This window comes from Nomascus leucogenys, chromosome 4 (genome assembly GCF_006542625.1).
Source record: "Nomascus leucogenys isolate Asia chromosome 4, Asia_NLE_v1, whole genome shotgun sequence".
NCBI lineage: Eukaryota > Metazoa > Chordata > Mammalia > Primates > Hylobatidae > Nomascus > Nomascus leucogenys.
Genome location: NC_044384.1, coordinates 31,493,745 through 31,508,829, shown reverse-complemented (window position 1 = coordinate 31,508,829; position 15,085 = coordinate 31,493,745). Strand labels below are relative to the sequence as shown.

The window sequence follows — 15,085 nt, the reverse complement described above, 5'->3', positions numbered from 1 at the left end:
AAATGATAAAGGGGATATCACCACCGATCCCACAGAAATACAATCTACCATCAGAGAATACTACAAACACCTCTACGCAAATAAACTAGAAAATCTAGAAGAAATGGATAAATTCCTCGACAAATACACCCTCCCAAGACTAAACCAGGAAGAAGCTGAATCTCTGAATAGACCAATAACGGGCTCTGAAATTGTGGCAATAATCAATAGCTTACCAACCAAAAAGAGTCCAGGACCTGATGGATTCACAGCCGAATTCTATCAGAGGTACAAGGAGGAACTGGTACCATTCCTTCTGAAACTATTCTAGTGAATAGAAAAAGAGGGAATCCTCCCTAACACATTTTATGGGGCCAGCATCATCCTGATACCAAAGCCTGGCAGAGACACAACCAAAAAAGAGAATTTCAGACCAATATCCTTGATGAACATTGATGCAAAAATCCTCAATAAAATACTGGCAAACTGAATCCAGCAGCACATCAAAAAGCTTATCCACCATGATCAAGTGGGCTTCATCCCTGGGATGCAAGGCTGGTTCAACATACACAAATCAATAAATGTAATCCAGCATATAAACAGAACCAAAGACAAAAACCACATGATTATCTCAATAGATGCAGAAAAGGCCTTTGACAAAATTCAACAATCCTTCATGCTAAAAACTCTCAATAAATTAGGTATTGATGGGACATATCTCAAAATAATAAGAGCTATCTATGACAAACCCACAGCCAATATCATACTGAATGGGCAAAAACTGGAAGCACTCCCTTTGAAAACGGGCACAAGACAGGGATGCCCTCTTTCACCACTCCTATTCAACATAGTGTTGGAAGTTCTGGCCAGGGCAATCAGGCAGGAGAAGGAAATAAAGGGTATTCAATTAGGAAAAGAAGAAGTCAAACTGTCCCTGTTTGCAGATGACATGATTGTGTATCTAGAAAACCCCATTGTCTCAGCCCAAAATCTCTTCAAGCTGATAAGCAACTTCAGCAAAGTCTCAGGATACAAAATCAATGTACAAAAATCACAAGCATTCTTGTACACCAATAACAGACAAACAGTCAAATCATGGGTGAACTCCCATTCACAATTGCTTCAAAGAGAATAAAATACCTAGGAATCCAACTTACAAGGGATGTGAAGGACCTCTTCAAGGAGAACTACAAACCACTGCTCAATGAAATAAAAGAGGATACAAACAAATGGAAGAACATTCCATGCTCATGGGTTGGAAGAATCAATATCGTGAAAATGGCCATACTGCCCAAGGTAATTTATAGATTCAATGCCATCCCCATCAAGCTACCAATGACTTTCTTCACAGAATTGGAAAAAACTACTTTAAAGTTCATATGGAAGCAAAAAAGAGCCCGCATTGCCAAGTCAATCCTAAGCCAAAAGCAAAAAGCTGGAGGCATCACGCTACCTGACTTCAAACTATATTACAAGGCTACAGTAACCAAAACAGCACAGTACTCGTACCAAAACAGAGACATAGATCAATGGAACAGAACAGAGCCCTCAGAAATAATGCCACATATCTACAACTATCTGATCTTTGACAAACCTGACAAAAACAAGCAATGGGGAAAGGATTCCCTATTTAATAAATGGTGCTGGGAAAACTGGCTAGCCATATGTAGAAAGCTGAAACTGGATCCCTTCCTTACACCTTATACAAAAATTAATTCAAGATGGATTAAAGACTTACATGTTAGAGCTAAAACCATAAAAACCCTAGAAGAAAACCTAGGCAATACCATTCAGGACATAGGCATGGGCAAGGACTTCACGTCTAAAACATCAAAAGCAATGGCGACAAAAGCCAAAATTGACAAATGGGATCTCATTAAACTAAAGAGCTTCTGCACAGCAAAAGAAACTACCATCAGAGTGAACAGGCAACCTACAAAATGGGAGAAAATTTTCGCAACCTACTCATCTGACAAAGGGCTAATATCCAGACTCTACAAGGAACTCAAACAAATTTACAAGAAAAAAACAAACAACCCCATCAAAAAGTGGGCAAAGGACATGAACAGACACTTCTCAAAAGAAGACATTTATGCAGCCAAAAAACACATGAAAAAATGCTCATCATCACTGGCCATCAGAGAAATGCAAATCAAAACCACAATGAGATACCATCTCACACCAGTTAGAATGGCCATCATTAAAAAATCAGGAAACAACAGGTGCTGGAGAGGATGTGGAGAACACTCTTACACTGTTGGTGGGACTGTAAACTAGTTCAACCATTGTGGAAGTCAGTGTGGCGATTCCTCAGGGATCTAGAACTAGAAATACCATTTGACCCAGCCATCCCATTATTGGGTATATACCCAAAGGACCATAAATCATGCTGCTATAAAGACACATGCACACGTATGTTTATTGCAGCACTATTCACAATAGCAAAGACTTGGAACCAACCCAAATGTCCAACAATGATAGACTGGATTAAGAAAATGTGGCACATATACACCATGGAATACTATGCAGCCATAAAAATGATGAGTTCATGTTCTTTGTAGGGACATGGATGAAACTGGAAAACATCATTCTCAGTAAACTATCGCAAGGACAAAAAACCAAACACCGCATGTTCTCACTCATAGGTGGGAATTGAACAATGAGAACACATGGACACAGGGAGGGGAACATCACACTCCAGGGACTGTTGTGGGGTTGGGGGAGCGGGGAGGGATAGCATTAGGAAATATACCTAATGCTAAATGACGAGTTAATGGGTGCAGCACACCAACATAGCACATGGGTACATATGTAACACACATGCACATTGTGCACATGTACCCTAAAACTTAAAGTATAATAATAAAAAACAAACAAACAAAAACAGAGGTGTCTTTTAGGGAAATAAATACCTTAATCTTCAAAAAAAAAATTACATGTCCAGCATAGGCAAATCATTAGAGACAGAAGGCAGATTAAGCGGTTGTCATGGAGTGAGGGAAGAGAGAATTGGAAGTGACTGCTAATGGGTACGGGGTATCTCTGGGGGTGGGGAGAATGTTCTGGAATTAGAAGAGATGGTTGCACAACTCCATGAATGTCCTAAAAACTATTAAATGATATGCTTTAAATGGGTGAATTCTATGATATGTAAATTATATATCAATTAAACTTTTTTTTTTAAAAAAATTCCATAAAGTTTATATGGAGAGACAAATGACTCAGAATAGCCAACTCAATATTGAAGAAGAAAACAAAGTATTCAGAGGACTGACTTCAAGAACTACTTATAAAGTTATGCTAATGAAGACAGCATGGTATTGGTGAAATAATAGACAAATAGATCAATGGAACAAAGACAGTTTAGGAATAAACCCACATAAATACAGTCAACTGATCTTTGACAAAGGAGCGAAGGCAGTGAATGGAGCAAAGATAATCTTTTCAATAAATAGTGTTAAAACAACTGTATATCCATATGCAAAAAATTAATCTAGACATAGACCTCCCATTCTTCACAAAAATAACTCAAATGGATGAATCATAGACCTAAATGTGAAATGTGAAACTATAAAACTCCTAGAAGATAACAGAGGAGAAAAGCTAGATGACCTTGTATATGATGGTGACTTTTTAGATATAACACCAAAGGCACAACCCATAAAAGAAAGAGTTGGTAAGCTGAACCTCATTAAAATGAAAATCTTCTGCTCTGCAAAAAACACGTCAAGAGAAGAAGAAGACAAGCCACAGAGTAGGATAAATATTTGCAAGCAATAAATCTGATAAAGAACTGGTATCCAAAATACACAAAGGACTCTTAAAACTCAAAATAAGAAACAATTTGATTAAAAAGTAGACAAACGACTTGAACAGACAACTCACCAAAGAAGATATGCAGATGGCAATTAAACATATGAAAAATGTTCAACATCATATGTCATTAAGGAATTGCAAATTAAAACAACAAGGAGACACTACTGCACACCTATTAGAATGCCCAAAATCCACATCACTGACGACACCAAATGCTAGTGAGGATGTGGAGCAACAGGAACTCTCATTCATTGTTGGTGGGGATGCAAAATGATACAGCCACTTTGGAAGACAGTTTGGCAGTTTCTTATAAAACTTAACATAATCTTACCATATGATCCAGTGATCACACTCCTTGACATTTACCTAAATGAATTAAAAACTTATGTCTACACAAAAACCTGTACATGAATATTTATAGCAGCTTTATTCATAATTGTCAAAACTTGGAAGTGAACCAAGGTGTCCTCCAGTGGGTGAATGGATAAATAAACCATGGTACATAGAGACATGCTAAAAAGACATGAGCTATTAAGCTATGAAGAGATATGGATGAAACATAAATGCATATTACCAAGTAAAAGAAACCAGTCTGGCCAGGTGCAGTGGCTCATGCCTGTAATCTCAGCACTTTGGGAGGCCAAAGCAGGAGGATCACTTGAGCCCAGGTGTTTGAGACCAGCCTGGGCAACAGAGCAAGACCCCGTCTCTACGAATAATTAAAAACATATATATATTTTTAAAAAGTCAGTCTGGAAAAGGTTACATACTATATGATCCTAACTATATGACACTCTGGGAAAGACAAAACTAGGAGACAGTAAAATGATTAGTGGTTTCCAGGGGTTGGGGGGAGGAATGAATAGGTGGAGCAGAGAGGATGGTGAAAGCAGTGAAACTGCTCTGTATGTTACTGTCATGATGGACATATGTCATTATACATGTGTCCAAACCTATAGAATATACCACACTAAGAGTGAACCCTAATGTAAACTATGGCCCCTGGGTGAATAATGATGTGTCACTGTAGGTTCATTGATTGTGACAAATGTACCACTCTCAGGGGCCAGGGGGGATGTCAATAATGTGGGAGGCTGTGCATGAATGGGGGTAGGAGGTATAAGGGAACTCTCCGTACTTTCCTCTCAATTTTGCTGTGAACCTAAAACTGCTGTGAAAAGTAAATTTTATTAATAAAAAAATCTAAGCCAAGAGAAGAGAGGGGACAAGTTAGTTTGTGATTCATAGCTGAGTGGCTAGTATGGCAGGAAAGGCAGGAAGTCTAAGCTGAGAGACTGCCCATGCCAGACAAGGGGGGATTGGGCCAGGTCTTGAAGAAGGAGTAGAATTTGAAAAGGAGAGTTAATCCTGGTGTGGGGAAGGAGAATATAGGCCAAGTTTGAAGAATGCTGAAAACCCTCCTCTGCCTGGCCAGCCTGGACCACCACTATGTGTGGGGGCTACAAAACTCCTCAAACCCAAGTGCAGCCACGTACAAGGTCTGGCTTAGACCCACAAAGGGAAGGCGTTTCCTCCACCTGGAGACCGGCGGGAGAATCTGTTCTACAGCTCCGCCAGCTTATAGCCTCGCCTGGCTCCTGGTTTCAGCCAGGGCAGTTCTCCCTGGAGCTCTCACAGTGGGAGCAGCCAGTGCACGTACCTTTTGGAAGGAATGAAGCTGGTACACTAGAGGAAGAAGATGCAGGCCAGAATGGCTTTTTGCCCTACACACAATCCTCAATCCTGCTGTCCTTTAACCTTCTCAATCACCAGGGTTTTGTTTTTGACTACACAGGTGCCTTTACTTTAGTTTTTCTGTCCGCAAACCCTCCAGTGTCTGGAAATTAACGTGATCATGATAGCCTGCTGCAGAAGAACCTTTAGTGATGGCCCCTGTCACTCTCAAGCTGTTTTCATAATAACAACCAGTGTGTCCTGCACTTGCATTGAGCGGGACCCACTTTTGCCCTGGACCTTTCCATCTTCAATGGCTTCTCCTGTGTGTGCTAGAGATTAAACAGCTACTACTGTACCCCCATGATAACAGATCTGTGTTATCAGAATGCCTCGCCTTTGTTGGCATCTCATTGCTCTTGACATAAATGAAGCAAACACTTTAATCTAGATCAAATCCGAAAAGAAGGCAGCTACATTTTAGACAGCAGTAAAGGGGACTGGGCACAGGCAGCATGTGCTTTATCCAAATTTATTACCTTCTTATTTGGGTACTGGTTCTGACTGTTCTGACCCCAATGCAGAGACTCCATTGGGCCAAAGGACATGCTGGAAAATTTTGGCAGGGACGGGAATGGGCACTAAGAAGAGAACTAGCTAACAGGCAACGTCAGAGCAAAGGAGCCCCTCTGTGGGCCGAGCTTTCATGTGAGGTGGTTCCATGGAGCTGTCAAAATGTAAGGCTGGGATGAAAAATGGCCTCCGGCTGCACAGCTGTGACGTGTGTGGCAAATGCAGGGTGAGGTGAGTCAAAGGTGCTTGGACACGCATCAGCCTGCGCTGCAGTGAGAGCAGGCACCATGTGCAGGCGCCACTCAGAGGTCACTGTGTGCTCCTTGGTGCCATGACACAGGGTAGGCTTGGAAAGACTGGTGGCTTCTTTTTCTCCAAGTTAATTTTTTAAAATTGTGGTAAAATACACATAACATAAAAATTTACCATTTTAATTATTTTAAGTGTACAGTTCAGTGACATTAAACACTACATTGTTGGGCAACCATCCCCACCATCCACCTCCACAACTTTTTTCATTTTCCCAAACTGAAACTCTGTCTCCAATAAACATAAATTCCCCATTCTTCCCTCCTCCCAGCCACGGACAATCACCATGCTATTCTCTGTCTCTAGGAATTTAACTATGCTAGGTCCCTCATATGATGGAATCATGTAGTATTTGTCCTTTTGCATTTGGTTTATTTCACTTAACATAATGTCCTCAAGGTTCAAATATGTTGGCAGGACTGGTTTCAAAAGATACGGGTCACAAAGCCCCTGCTGATAAAACAGGATGCAGTAAAGAAGCTGGTTAAAACCTACCAAAACCAAGATGGCCACCCTCACTGCTCATTATACGCTAATTATAATACATCAGCATGCTAAAGGAAACTCCCACCAGCGCCATGACAGTAGCAACCCTTTTATTCCTTTACTTTCTTAATAAACTTACATTCACTTCACTCTGTTAGCTCGCTCTTGAATTTCTTCCTGCATAAAGCCAAGAACCCCAGTTTTGGGGTTTACCCTATTCCCTACTTTTTAAGGCTAAATAATATTCCATTTTATGTATATATCAAGTTTATCCACTCATCCATCAGTGAACACTGGGTTGCCTCCACCTCTTGGCTATTGTGAATAATGCTGCTATGAACATAGGTGTACAAGGATCTGTTTGAGTCCCTGCTTTCAATTCCTTCGGGTTTACATCTAGAAGTGGGATTGCTGGATCTTATGGTCTCCAACCTTATTTTTAGCCATCTTGTTGCACATATGTGTTTATAAAACTCACAATGTCACTAGTCCTCTTTTGAAGTGGGTGCAACATAAAATGATAAATTAATACATTGATTAATGATAAATCTCCTCCAGGTTCTAGGTTAAAAAGACCACTTTCAATAATCCTGCTCATGGAATCCTGGTCACCCTCATTATTCAATCTTGACATTAGTAGACCCTTAGAGGACATAGAAGCCAACTGTCCACTTGGGGTAGACTCCTCTCCACAGCATCCTCAGCTTGGTAGGCTTACTCCCAGTGTTGATCAAAAAAGCCAAACTCTGTGAAATATTCAAAAATATTTATTCTGAGCCAAATGAGAAGACTATGACCCATGACACAGCCTCACGAGGTCCTGGGAACATGTGACCAAGGTGGTTGGGTTACAGCTTGGTTTTATGTGTTTTAGCGAGTTATAAGACATCAATCAATATATGAGCGGTATACGTTGGTTCAGTCCAGAAACATGGGACAACTTGAAGCAGTGACTTACAAACCATTGGTGGATTCAAAGATTTTCTGATTGGCACTTGGTTGAAAGAGTTAAGCTATTATTTTAAAACCTGGAATCAATAGAAAGGAGTGTCTGGGTTAAGGTAAGGGGCTGTCAAGACTAAGGTTCTTGTTATGTAGATGAAGCCTCATAAATGGCCACCCTTAGAGGCAATAGATGGCAAGTGTTTCCCATTTAGACCTTTAAAAGGTGCTGGTCTCTCAGCTGCTCTCTTCAGGATCAGAAAAAGACCTGGAAAGGGAAAGGGATTTTCCACAGAATGTAAATTTCCCCCATAGTAGACAGATTTTCAGGACATATTTTCAGACTTTTTTGACATAATTCAAAATATGCCAAAGAAATATATTTTGGGGTATTTTGGGGTAAAATACTTTGATTTTCCTTCAGGGCCTGCTGTCATGTGATGCTATCCTAAAGTCAGGTTTGTATCTTAATGCTACAAAGCATTGTCAGTCTTAACATCTCTGTTTTATTGTCAATGCTGGTCAGTCGTGCCTGAATTCCAAAAGGAGGAGAGTATAATAAGGCGTGTCCAACCCTCTCTTCCCTTCATGGCTTGAACTAGTTTTTCGGGTTTCTATGGAATCCCCTTGGCTGAGAGGAGGAGTCAATTCAGTCAGTGGGGGACTTAGAATTTTATTTTTGGTTTGCACCAGCCATGGGGCACTCACTGACCACAGCAGGCAGCTGATTTCATGGTGGGCAGCTTTTCTTGTTTTCAAGTTCTTTATTGTGCTGAAGAGAAATTTGTTTTCTCCAGCTCACCAATAAGGAGGAAGAGCTGTGTGGACTTGCTGGGCATCAGAGAAGCCTGAGGGGGTAGAAAATGCCGTCTCTGGTCTCTGAGGCTCACAGGGTGGTGGAGAGAGTGCTGCAGACACAATGGAAGCAGTTGCATACCCTTGTAGAATCACGAGGCAAAATGGGCAGCAAGGGCAACCCAGTTGCTAGGAGTTGAGGGAAGAGAGATCTACATGGCTGGCTTCTGGGCGCTCACTCCCTGGGGGGCGAAGGGCGTGAGTTGGAGAGAAGGTGGCATACACTGACGAGTCCCAAACCTGGGTCTCCAGGCCAGACGCGTCTCAAGCTCCTCGCCAATTTCCAAGGCAAGTAGAAATCCTTTCCTGCTTCCTCCACCTGACGGCTTCTCATCAGAAGGCAGCAGTCACCCTAAAACCCCGCTCTGTCAGCCCACACTCTGTGCATCCCGAGCCCACTCAGTCCACCTCCTGAGTGCCTGTGGATCCATCCCTCCTCTCCATCCTATGGCCCCCACAGCCACTAGACCCTCATCATTTGTTGTGGGTTGAACTGTGTCCACCCCAAATTCGTATGGTGAGGTCCTACCCTCAAGTACCTTATTTGGCAATAAGAACACTGCAGATGTAATTAATTAGGATGAGGTCATACCGGATGAGAGTAGGTCTCTAATCTAGCCTGACTGGTGTCCTCATAAAAAGGGGAGGTTTGGACACCAGCATGCGCAGGAAGGCCGTGTGATGGGAAGGCAGAGCTTGGGGTGACGCAGCTGAAGCCATGGAGCGCCACAGGCTGCCAGCAGCCCTCCAGAAGCTGGCAGAGGCCTGCAGCAGGTTCCCCTTACAGCTTCAGGAGGAACCAACCCTGCCGACACCTTGATCTCAGATACCTGGACGGCAGAGCTGTGAGACAATCAATTCCTGTGACCTCACCCACTCAACCCAGTATATGTGCTTTGCTGTGGCAGCCTGAGCAAACCAAAATACCATTTCTCCCCAACCTTCTTTGGTAGTCCTGAACTCTTTGCCTTCAAGCCCTCCTGTCCTTCCTGTCCCCAAGTAGCCCCCACACAACCATCAGAAGTATTACTAAGACACAGATCTGACCCTGTCACTCCCAGGCTTAAAACCCATGGAGGCCTCTCCTGCAGCATGAGCACAGGGGATTTTGAGGTTGGCCAACTGGACGTAAGCCAGCCACCACCTGACCACTGAGACCCTTTGAGTCCCCCTCCTTCTCCTCCTCTCCTTCCTCTGCTCTACACCCCCCTAGCCAGCCACCCTGAAGTCTTTGCAGTCTCCTGTGGGGCCTGCGTCCCTCATTCACCTCTGGATCTCTGTGAAGATCTTCTTATCCACCTGAAAAGCCCCATTTCTTCCTGGAAGATGGAAGCCCCCAGAGAGCCACACTCCCTGTGTAATCCCATCCATCACGGCACTAACTCCACTGCCCTGTCTCACAGGGCCCTGTCACTAGGCCGTATCTCATATCTTAAGGCCCCTGTCTCCCAGCCAGCACTGTCTGGCCTGACTAGAGGGTGGTGGCCTTGGGTAGCCAGGGAACACTGGCTTGTCTGCTTGTGGCTCCTCTAAGAGCATCTGTTCATGGCAGTCCTTCTGGAGTAGAGAACAATGTGCTCACAACATCACCGTCCCAGAGGGGGCCCTGGGATGAGCCACACTGCCACCAACTCAGTGTACCACAGTAGACAGACCTCAGCAAAGGCCAAGGTGACACTGGGTCTCCTGCTGCCCTATTCAGGGAGACTGCCACACCAGCACCATGGAAAAGGTCACGGAGCCCTACCTGCACCTGCACGTCCAGGGCGCCTGGTTCAAAGTCAACACCGAACACCAGGGTTCTGGGGTGGCTCACTAGACCTGGCAGTGTCCATGTTCAGCTTCCCTTGTGGCCTTGGGTACATGTGGTAGTCTCCTGCCACCCTCACCCCAGGCCTGCACAGTCAGGGTGACAGCCCATTCCCCATAGTATCCCAGTGCTCTGCAGACAATGGTGCTGCAAAGGGCCTCTGAATCAAAAGGAATGTGACTGTTCCCCTGCTGGCTCTAGAGGCTGGTCACCCTGCTCTCTCCCAGGAGGGGCTGCCTCTGCCCCCAGGTATTCCCTCCAAGAACGAAAACTTCTCCAGGGCAGAAGACCTGGTACAGGGTGAGGCCAAAGGCAGGCCTTCTATACACGCTTGTGGAAAGAGTAAAGGCGTGCACACGCATGGGACAGCTTGGGGTTTGCCTGGTCCAGCCCTCTCTCTACACGGCACATCCAGGGCCCTGCCTGGTAAGATGCTTGAAAGCAAGGGCCTGGTTTCAGTGGATCTGTGGTGGTGTTTGTTGATTTTTAAACCACAAGTACATTTTCCCTTTATTTCCTTCAAACAGGTTGTTGTAGCCTCTGCATCCTGGACTCTGCTCTCCTTGGCCTAAGAACCTCCCTTTCATTCACCTCAAGCCTTCTGCACCACTGCCGACTCTGGCTGATGTCCACGCTCTGCATGTGGGGCTCCCCACCTACAGGCCCACCCTGCTTCAGCTCTATCCACCACCAGCCCTCAGGGCTGCCTAGGCAGTAACAGCCTACACTTGGAAGACGGCTACCCCGGGGCCAAGAGTGAAGGTCCCTCTCTCCCAGGCAGCTCTCAGGAAAAGGCATGTGGCAGAGACCCCCTTGGAGGCTCTCCCTAGAGCCCCTGTACACAGGGCCCTCACCCCATTTGTATGTGTCCATCGCAGCTTGTCTGCCAACCAGCCCCTTCTCCAACTTTATAATAACAGCAGCCCCCATCATAAGCCCCTTCCCATCTATTGTTCCATTTGACCCTCAGGCCTGGGACTGGACTGAGGCATGCTGGGTAAAGCCTCCTGTTGTCTCTATCTTACAGATGCAGCAGCCAGAGCATGAGAGGGAGCCACCTGCCCATGGCAGCAGAAGTATATCAGGACCCACTCCCGAGCCGCAGTGCCGATCCCTCCTCCCACACTGCATATGCTGCCAGCCCCTGCCCTCCCAGGCACTGCCCTGGGCTCTCCCTCCTAGCAAAATCTGGCCTCAGCTAGTTGGGTAAAATAACAATAATAATGACAACACTAACATCTAATGAGAACTGACTTCATGCAGGGCCTTGTTCTAAGCATCTGCACACATTAATTCATTTACTCCCTACTGTATCCCAATGAGGCAACTACCATATCATCCCCACATTCCAGGTGGGGACACTGAGGTACACAGCTTAAGTGCCTTCCCAGGTCACACAGCCTGTAAATAGTGGGGAAAGGATTCAGGCCTAGGCAGCAGGTGGCAGAGTTCTATGCACAAAGCGACACTCAGGCACTGACAACCCACAGAGGCTTAGAGGGCTGCATTTCAACAGGGGGCAATGCCTTCATTTGCAAAAAGAGTCACATGGTGGCAAGGTGGGCAGGTGGCAGGAGGGAGGAAGAGAGATCTCTGAGCAAGGAGTCTTGCACGCTGCATCTTGCACCCTTGGCCAGAGGGGATCAGAGTGTTGGAGGAGTGGAGTGAGTTGGTCAGGTAGATCCCTATTTGGGCAACTGGTGTCAGAGCAGAGGGTGGGATGGATGGAGAGGGATGGAGGCTGAGACAGGTTGGGAGGCAATTGCAATAGAGCCAGACCAAAGCTGAGGCAGTGGATAAAGAGGAGGCCCCCATGTGTCCTGTTATGGCCCCTCCCAGAAGATGGCCTCACACTGGGGTGCTGGCCAACATTTGTCCCAGAGACTTCTGTCATCCACAGATGTGGCACAGAGCCCACTGGCCTGCTCACCAGACCCATTCTCCGCTGCTGAGGGGCCTGGTGAACTCAACATCTGCTCTGGGACTAGAGACCCCAGGCCCCAAGTTCACACACTCAGAAACTTGAAGTTGCCAGCCCCAGCTCCCTCTGAAGGCAGAGCACACTTCAGTTCACTCACAGTCCAGTTTGGCCCATAGAGCAGTTGAGATCCTATTCAAATCAGGCACAGACCAGGATGGATAGGGGATGAATGAGTGCAGCTCAGTCAAGCACCACTTTGTTGGGGCTGCAGTGCCAGCGCTGGCACCTTGGATGGGAGCCTTGGAGCTCCTCAGACATGCTAGGCTAAGGCTCAAACAGCAAGCAGGCCTTACTTCCCCAACAGATGCCAGGGGAGTAAGGCTGCCTCTAGGGAACAAATACTTATTGAGCACCTAAGTGCCAGGCATGGTGCTGGGGGTGGGGATGTAACTTAGAATCAAAACTGCCAAGGCCACAGCCCATATGGCGCTCAAATTTTTTCCTACATATGGGCCTGACATGCCAAGTGCCCAGAATAGCAACATTTAGCTTTTACAGACAGTCCAGGATTGAACCAGATAAGCAGGGTCTCTGCCCAATCCTGTGAGAAATCAATAAATCAACCCACAGGTGGCAATAAAGATGGTTAACACTTCTTACATGACAAGTATTTTGTAAGTGCTTTACATATGTCAACTCACTCTATAAGAGTCCAATGAAGCAAATATCATAAACTCCATTGTTCAGCAGCAAAAACGGAGGCACAGAGGGTTCAAGTCACTCTCCCTTGCACACTCCCTACTGTCCTAGTCTCCTCTACATTGTCCCCAGACTTGCCTATATAGTATCCCTCTACACTCTCTCCCTCTATACTGTCCTAGACTCCTCTATACTGTCCCTTAGTCTCCCTCTATACTGTCCTTGTCTCCTCTATACTGTCCTAGTTTTCTCTACACTGCCCCTAGTCTCCTCTACACTGTCTCAGTCCCCTCTATACTGCCCTTGCCTCCTCTATACTGTCCTAGTCTTCTCTATACTGTCCCAGTCTCCTCTATACTGTCCTAGTCTTCTCTATACCGTCCCAGTCTCCTCTACACTGTCCCAGTCTCCTCTACACTGTCCCAGTCTCCTCTACACTGTCCCAGTCTTCTCTACACTGCTGTCCTAGTCTCCTCTATACTGTCCTAGTCTCTAAGCTGTCCTAGTCTCCGCTATGCTGTCCTAGTCTCCCTCTATGCTGTCTTTGTCTCCCTCTACACTGTTCTAGTCTCCTCTATACTGTCCTTGTCTCCTCTATACTGTCCTTGTCTCCTCTATACTGTCCTTGTCTCCTGTATACTGTCTTTGTCTCCTCTATACTGTCCTAGTCTCTACACTGTCCTTGTCTCCTCTATACTGTCCTTGTCTGCTCTATACTGTCCTAGTCTCCCTCTATACTGTCTTAGTCTCCTCTATACTGTCCCAGTTTCCTCTATACTGTCCCAGTCTCCACTACACTGTCTCAGTCTCCTCTATACTGTCCCAGTCTCCTCTATACTGTCCTAGTCTTCTGTATACTGTCCTAATCTCCTCTATACTGTCCCTAGTATCCCTCTAAACTGTCCTAGTCTCCTCTATACTGTCCCTAGTCTCCTCTATACTATCCAATTCTCCCTCTATGGTGTCCTAGTCTCCCCTCTATACTGTTCCTAGGGTCCCTCTATACTATCCTAGTTTCCTCTTCACTGTCTTAGTCTCCCCTCTATAGTGTCCTAGTCTCCTCTATACTGTCCTAATCTCTCCTCTCTACTGTCCTAATCTCCTCTATACTGCTCTAGTCTTCTCCTTCTATACTGTTCCTAGACTCCCTCTATACTATCGTAGTCTCCTCTGTACTGTCCTAATCTCCCCTCTATACCGTCCTAGTCTTCTGTGTTTATTGTCTCTAGCCTCCCATCTATCCTGTCCCTGGTCTCCGTGCTGCACCCTCCCTAGCCTCACCCTATAAGCTCCCAGCCTATACCCTCTTTCCTCTAGGAAAGCATCCTGTGAACCCGGATGCTGGGAAAGCTGCCTATGAAACCGACACAACTAAGGTGTGCTCCCTGCTCTCCACCAGCTGCATCCTGCATGATCCTGGAGGTCAGCCAACACATATGACATGTGAGATGCCTGCCCATTGAGCAACTGTGGCCAAGGAGAGGAGAGTGTGGGAGGAACCACAGCCTTGTGTTGAGAGCAGGACCATATTTGTACAATAGTCCTCCATATTTTGAAAGCATTTCAATTCTCTCCCTCTATACTGTCCAGTTTTTAAAGTAGTGGTTTCATCCACATTCATCAATTGAGAAAATTAAGCTCACAGAAGCTGGGGACTTGCCTGCTGCCTCCCAAATCTGCCCTACATACCAGCCCCAGGACAATTCCTATCACATCATGTTTCTGGAAAGAAGGTGAGAGGCTTTCCACACAGACACAGGGCAGGAGACTCTTCTTGCCTTAAAATGTGTATGTATGACTGATATGGGACCATTATCACAATTTACAAGCAGGTCCTCTCCTCCACGAGGGCGTGAGAAAGAGTGTCCAGCTTTCCCATCACTCCACCAGACCTGCAGCCACCAGCTCTGGAAGCCTTGCCTCCTATGCTCTGTACCCAATGAAAGTCTAAGGAAGCAGCAAGAAATCTGCAGAGGAGAGGGGAAGAGGGAGATGTGGAGCTAAATCCTGTAGGTCCAGGA

At 45.6% G+C, this 15,085-nt stretch overlaps 1 protein-coding gene across 4 annotated transcripts in view; it reads right to left on the bottom strand.

The window, feature by feature from the left end:
- The window catches only part of ZBTB7C (zinc finger and BTB domain containing 7C), a 395,502-nt gene that overhangs the window by 187,311 nt on the left and 193,106 nt on the right, over positions 1 to 15,085 (bottom strand). The gene's annotated exons all lie outside the window — the stretch shown is intronic.